The 5,740-nt window shown below is 40.9% G+C and overlaps 1 pseudogene; it reads left to right on the top strand.

The window, feature by feature from the left end:
• Window positions 1-491: 491 nt before the first annotated feature.
• Window positions 492-2,061, top strand: LOC127161121 (granzyme-like protein 2; annotated as a pseudogene).
• The last annotated feature ends 3,679 nt before the right edge of the window (window positions 2,062-5,740 follow it).

Below are 5,740 nucleotides of genomic sequence, written 5' to 3' on the forward strand. Positions count from 1 at the left end.
ACGTAGCGTCGTGAACGCGCATCCCAGAGCCTGTGTTACACGAGCTTAAAAAGTATACAAATTTTTATTTTTCAAAAAAAATGGCCGATGGTTTCGCTAGATAAGACCCTTCTTCCTCAGCTGGGATCATTTAGATCATTTTGAAGCTGCATTTAAACTACATTTTGGAAGTTCAAAATCGGGGCACCAATCAAGTCCACTATATGGACAAAAATCCTGAAATGTTTTCCTCAAAAACCATAATTTCTTCATGACTAAAGACAGAAAGACATGAACATCTTGGATGACAAGGGGGTGAGTAGAATTGTTGTTCTGGAAGTGGAGTTCTCCTTTAATGGCTTCACATTAATCAAAGGCATAAAATTGAAGCCTTCGACTGAAGCCTTACCAAGCCACAAGTAATATCAAATATTATCTGTGTAGTTACTGTTGCCACAAACTGAAAGCAACAAGTTACAGGAAACTCAGTTTCCCCACCCTCCTTAATATATTATTTATACCGAACACAGCAAGAGCTCATTGCTTCACTGATTGTCTTCATGATGACCATCATCTCTCTGCTCCTGCTGGCCTCTCTGCTGCCACACCTGACCTTCACTGGTGAGACTGATCAAACAAAATACTAATAACCAACCCAAATTTTATAGCACATACAAGGCAATGAAGAGGAACTCACTAACTAACACATAATAACTAACACTATCTCTCTCTTTCTCAGCCAGTGCGAATGTGGGTATAGTGAATGGCAAAGGAAGCAAAACCCCACTCCAGACCTTACATGGTGTCTGTTCAAGTGAAGGAGCAGCATATCTGCGGTGGATTCCTCATCTCAGACAGATTTATCATGACTGCTGCACACTGCCGGAAAAAGTAAGACAAGTAGTAAATTAGCTAATTATATATTTTAGATAATATAAGGTAATACTATTTCGACAGTCCACTTTCTACTACTGTAAGTATCTTTGCAACTACCAGTCATTAGAGTATTAGTAGACTAACTAACATCAGCTGCACTGTTAAATACATTGTATATTATAATTAATATAATATTATAATGATGAATATACAGTAAAATATTCATCATGGCTTCCGAATCAGTGCATTTCCGTAACATATTTATGAATTTAGCAGGCTGTTATTGCTAAATAAACTTGTTTTCTCAACAGAGCTCAAGGTCTGACGGTTGTGCTGGGTGCACATAACCTACAAAATAAGAATGAGAATTCAGTACGAATCAAAGTGGAGTCGAGTCATCCCCATCCGCAATATACCATTGAATCCTATTATTACGACATCTTGCTTTTAAAGGTAACAAGCTGCACTTATTTGAGCGGACTTGAGTAAATTTTCATGCAGAGTAACAGCCAATATATTATAGAACATAATTAAATCTTTGGTTCACAGTTGGAAAAAAATGCACAACTGAACAACAATATCAAGCTGATATCTATACCAGTGGAAGAAGGTGATATCGAAGCAGATTCTGTTTGCAGTATCGCAGGCTGGGGACTTTTAGGCAAAGCAATCACCTCATGGAGACAAATGTGAAGGTCATGAATAACAGGAAGTGTGAAAGCAAATGGGGGGAGGAAGAGTTTTCAGCTTCACTGATGATGTGTGTATATGGAGAAGGAGGAAGCTGTAATGTATGTAAAAACAACATTTGATTCACCAAATCTTAATTTGTGAACTAGTTATGAATTATGACAGCATGTGACTGAAGTGTTGATCTGTTTCTTGACAGGGGGATTCAGGAGGCCCTTTGGTTTGTGGAAACACTGCAGTTGGTGTCACTTCCTTTGGTGACCCTGATATCTGTAATTCACCAGACCTACCTGAAGTTTATACTAAGATTTCAGCATATCTTCCATGGATAAAAAGCATAATTGGCAGTTCTGCAATTCTTGCAGATGAAATGAAGTTTTTTTGAGTTGAGTTTTTCCTCCGTAATCTTGTTTCAATGAACATAATATACAATTATATAGTGTCTAGAGATTTTAAATATTCAGAAATGGTATTTTAAACCAGATGTAAAACTACAGACCGTTGGTTTTTGAAAACAACCATCATTAACCTTTACAGAATGCTACTGAAAATAAAGGCAAGAAAATCATTATTTGAAAAAAAAAAAAAAAAAAAAAAAAAAGAAAGAAAGAAAAATCAAAATTTTGGGGCAGTAAGAGATACTTTTTTTTTTTTTAAATGTATCAATCTCCACAAAAATATGAAGTACCACAATGGTTTTCAGCATTAATAATCATAAGAAATGTTTCTTTTTTTTTTTTTTTTTTTTTTTCCCGGCCTGTCAGTAACACAGATAACACATGACAGTGTGTATGTGTAGCTATGTTATCATCATTCACGGCCATTTTTTTTTTTTTTTTTTTTTTTTTTTTTTTTTTTTAATGTATTTAATTAATTTAATTTTATGTACCTTTTTATTTAACCATACTATTACAGACAAGACCGGGGGGATAGAGAAAACGGGGAAAAAAAATAAAATAAAATAAAATAAAAATTGGGGAGAAAGTCAACAGAAGAGGGGGAAAGAGAGAGAGAGAGAGAGAGAGAGAGAGAGAAGAAAAAAAAAAAAAAAAAAAAAAAAAAAAAAAAGAAGGAGGATAGAGAAAGAGAGAAAGATCAAAAAAAAAGATAATCTGCTTCCATACCTGCTGACAAAAGGAGAAAACAACAGAAGACACAACAGCAGAGTAACTGCAGCAACAACCAACATCTATATAAATCACAGTAAATACTACATGTTAAATGTTATTGTGCAGCACACATAACTAATATTACAAAACATGTTTTGAAGCAACAGCAGATCAAGACAGTGTGTGTCTGTGAGCACCTGTTTTTACACCAATGTGAATGCTTGTGTGTACACCTGTGTGCACACCTGTGTGTGTGAGCGCGTTTGTGTTCATAAGGTTCTTCCATGTAAATGTTTAATAGTGTGTGTGGGGAACCACAGCCCCGCCCCGCAAGGTATGAAGCAGACATGGAGGAGACCCGGGCCCAAACATCCGGATGCCCCCGAGCACGAGAGTCCCAGGAGAACCACCGCAGGGACAACCGCGGCCCCCACCCAGAAAAGGGCAGAGGAGGGCCCGGAGGGGGATCATCCGGCAGCCACAATGCAGACGTCCCAGGGGGGCGTGGCGGCAAGCCCGCAGGTTCCGCCGGCAGCCGGCCACACCAGAGCAGACCGGCCCTGGGCCCGGCGATCCAAGGGCCCCCACCCCCTAGCCGGGGCCCAGCAAAGCCAGGGGGCCAGGCCCCGCCAAGCAACCGCCGAGATCGGGCCAGCGCTCACCCGAGCATCCCGCCCGGAGCGAGAAACCACCAACGCACCGGCGGCCGGGGGCATCCTCCACCGGCAGGGCGTGGTGGGGGCCTGAGATGATGAGTGAGGCGGAGTCTAAGGCCTGACCTGACACATGGACATAGACAAACAGGCACACATATATACAAGCACACGTTCCCACCCTCATGCACGCAAACAAATATTCGCGCACTCGCCCCACATGTAGACATACAAAAATGGACACAGTACCCACAATCACACTCCCCATTTGTACTCTATACTCCTGGATCCAGGCACCACTACCCCCAGAGGGGCAATCAGCGCCAGACCCCGGAGCTGAACCCTCTTCACTCTGGCGTGGAGACAGGAAGACCACCCCGGTACCCCGCAGCAGCAGAGAAGACCACCAGCCCAGACCCCGACCGGATGGCCAGCTCGTCCTCACAGCCCCCAGCCCCGGACAAAGAACAGAGAACAGGGGTGTGAAAAAAAAAATAAAAAGAAGACCCCATGCCTCACCTCACCCGCTCAAATGTAGTGTTGGTGTGTGTTGTTCTAAAGTGCTTTAAAACAGGGGAGGGGCAAGACACTAACCACCCTCCGCCAGCTCGTGTCAAATCGGCACCTCCCCAAGAGCCCTCAATGTCTATGTGTAACTTAAAATTGAGAAGTGGGCACCAGCACCAGAGAGAAGGCTGAATGAACAGACCGCCCCCTGGATGCCATTCAGTGTGCCCACCCCCAAGGCCCTATATGTATGTGTCATGTGACAGTAAGTAATGAGAGTGTCTAAGTTGTGATGTATGATTGAGATGCAGGTGGCCACAAGGAGACAGAGGAGTACCACCTCCCCTGCATCCCAGCAACACACCCGCACCCCAAAACCCTACCTGTATGTTGGTGTGATGGAGCGGGAGAAGGGAAGCATTAGGGATGGGGAGGAAATCATTGGAGGGGGCAAAGTACCCCCCCCCCTGGAGCCAGCTCCCCCGCAGAAATGTTTCTTGAGCAGCAAATCAGCATGTTAGAATTATTTCTAAGGATCATGTGACTTCATCTGTGCATCACAGAAAAAAAATATTCCTTTAAAATATTTTAAAATACAAAACAGCTATTTTAAACTAATATTTCACAATATGACTTGTTTACTGTATATTTGATCAAATACATAAGCCTTGGTGAGCATAAAACTTAAAAAATCTTATCAACCACAAACATCTGAACTGTATATAAAGTCATAAATTAAAAGAGTGTTTGTAGAAAATAATTACAAAACATTTAAATGAACTGCAGTGCGTGGGAAAGTTGCTATATTTTGCACGGCGCTAGGTTCATTCTGAGTATTTCTTACTGATAAGACATCTCTTGTCTATTCGAACTCATTTTACGTGATAGTACATTCTGATAAAAAGTTCTGGTAAAAAAAAACACATATGTCAGTTTGGTATTCTGATTAGATTTTTTTGACAGATGTGTTGTTTTTAATGCAATCATAAAGTTATGCTAATTCTCTGCAGTTAATTTAAGAATACTCCTGCTTTGATTGCAAGTGAGAATATTTTATGTAAAAACATTAAATTTCCCCATTTACTGTTTTTGCTGTTTAAGAGTTGTGGTTCAAGCTTAGGAGCTCAACTGCACTTCTAGTTGCATAACGGTTAGTGTCCAACCACATCCACCCTGGCCATGTTGCCATTTCTCAAAGCAAACTATCTTTTGATGTCATCACAATGAATAGAAATGTATTCAGAATTAACTGAATAACTGTGTAGTTGCATGCACTTTTACACAACTCTCAGTTTACGTCTACATCTTCAGTATGAACTTGATCTTATCTTAATTGAGTTAGAAATACTAGACCAGATTAGTAGTAAATATGTACACATTAAGTTTTTCCTTACAATTAGATATATTTCTACTGAAAATAAGCATTGCAGTCATTAAATGTTCATTTTGTTTGTCTACAGCTCACTTGATCATTAGATGTGACATCATGCTGCTCTGGAAGCTGGTTTGAGAAACAGTTACCAGAAGCTCAGTGTCTCCACCCCTCTTTTATTTATAAGTGTTTTGTCAGTGAGAGCTCACTGATTGTCTTCATGATGACCATCATCTCTTTGCTCCTGCTGGCCTCTCTGCTGCCACACCTGACCTTCACTGGTGAGACTGACTGAACTACTAAATTAATTAATCTGGTTAATAATCTAATTAACAGCACTCTATCTCGCTCTCTCAGCTCATGTGAATGTGGGTATAGTGAATGGCTGGGAAGCAAAACCCCACTCTAGACTTTACATGGTGTCTGTTCAGAAGAACTGGCTACATACCTGTGGTGGATTCCTTGTTTTTGATGAGTTTGTCTTGACTGCCGCACATTGCCGAGAGAAGTAGTCTATTGTTTGGCATTTGACATTTTGTAGTCTAAAAGACAAA

The sequence above is a fragment of the Labeo rohita genome, unplaced genomic scaffold (genome assembly GCF_022985175.1).
Source record: "Labeo rohita strain BAU-BD-2019 unplaced genomic scaffold, IGBB_LRoh.1.0 scaffold_553, whole genome shotgun sequence".
NCBI classification, from domain to species: Eukaryota; Metazoa; Chordata; class Actinopteri; order Cypriniformes; family Cyprinidae; genus Labeo; species Labeo rohita.